The following is a 1,201-nucleotide window of genomic DNA, read 5'->3' on the forward strand; positions in this document are numbered from 1 at the left end:
CTGCTACAAGCTGGATTTGTGCCCAAATACGGTCAAAAGTTGAATGCTTTAGGAGGGGACTTTGGAGGTTAGTAACTGCAGAGGAGTCTGTAGTAGCCACCAAGAGTGTGGAACTGGGCTTTTTGGTGCCTTCCCTTTGGAGACTCTGAGGGGGTAGGGTTTGGAGAGAGAGAGAGAGGAGTGGGGGGAGGAGAAGGTAGAGAGGACTGGGGCTTCCCTGATCATGTAGGGGTAAGCTGGAGGTTCCAACTGAAGACTAAGGACCTGAGTTTGACCCCTGGAGTTTAGGGGCACCTTAGCCGGAAGTTCTCAGGACAGGTAGCCTGAAATATGCAGTGAAAAGAAATAACAAGAGTGGCCCTACTCAGCAAGGTGGCAGTTGGTCGGTGAGGCTTCTCCATAGCTGTCAAGTTTACAGTGCACCTCTCTAACCTGTCATCTCCCTTTGCTCTGAATGAAGTTATCTTGAAGGGCTAAAAGGGTGGCTGAATGACTAAGAGTACTTGCTGTTCTTCCAGAGGATCAGGGTTCCACTCCCTGCATCCACATTAGGTGGCTCACAAACTGCCTGTAGCTCCAACTACAGGGAATGGAACACAATCTTTTGACCTCCATAAGTACCACATGCACGTGGTACATATGCACACAGATACACACATTAAAAAAATAGTTTATAGACGCTTCATCATCAACCATGTGGACAAATGATTTGTCTGCAGAAGTCATCAATTTTACACAATCATGGAGGTCTCTGTCTGACTTGGACAGCTGGCTAAGACCGATCATTCCCCTCCTACGCAAATTTTGAATTGCCACTCTATTATATTATTTTCCTTATTATTTTGTTCAGTATCTCTGCAAATTAAGTGTACTGGATTATAGACAGCAGACAAAACAACAAAAAATAAAGAAGAAAGAAAACCAAATAAAGTTAGTTCTCCAACTCCCTCCCCATTTCTCTTTCTACCTTTGTAAAACAAACACCAAAAACAAAGTGGAAGCAGAGAACTGACCCCACAAGTTGTTCTTTCCTGACTTCCACATGTACACAAAGACACATGCACAGCAAAATAAATATGCTTTAAAAATCGACCTTGAAAAATGAAAAGAGAAGCCAGTCACAGTGGCGCATGCCTTTAATTAATCCCAGCACTCTGGAGGCAGAGGCAGGCGGATCTCTGTGAGTTCAAGGCTAGTCTGA

At 44.5% G+C, this 1,201-nt stretch overlaps 1 non-coding gene across 1 annotated transcript; it reads left to right on the forward strand.

Moving 5' to 3' along the window:
* Positions 1–672: 672 nt before the first annotated feature.
* On the forward strand, positions 673–800 carry LOC128123577 (small Cajal body-specific RNA 3). Its single transcript, XR_008222750.1, has one exon. It is a non-coding gene; the product is annotated as a small Cajal body-specific RNA 3 (non-coding RNA).
* Positions 801–1,201: the final 401 nt, after the last annotated feature.

Source organism: Peromyscus californicus, unplaced genomic scaffold (genome assembly GCF_007827085.1).
Source record: "Peromyscus californicus insignis strain IS unplaced genomic scaffold, ASM782708v3 Scaffold_3__1_contigs__length_106647218, whole genome shotgun sequence".
NCBI lineage: Eukaryota > Metazoa > Chordata > Mammalia > Rodentia > Cricetidae > Peromyscus > Peromyscus californicus.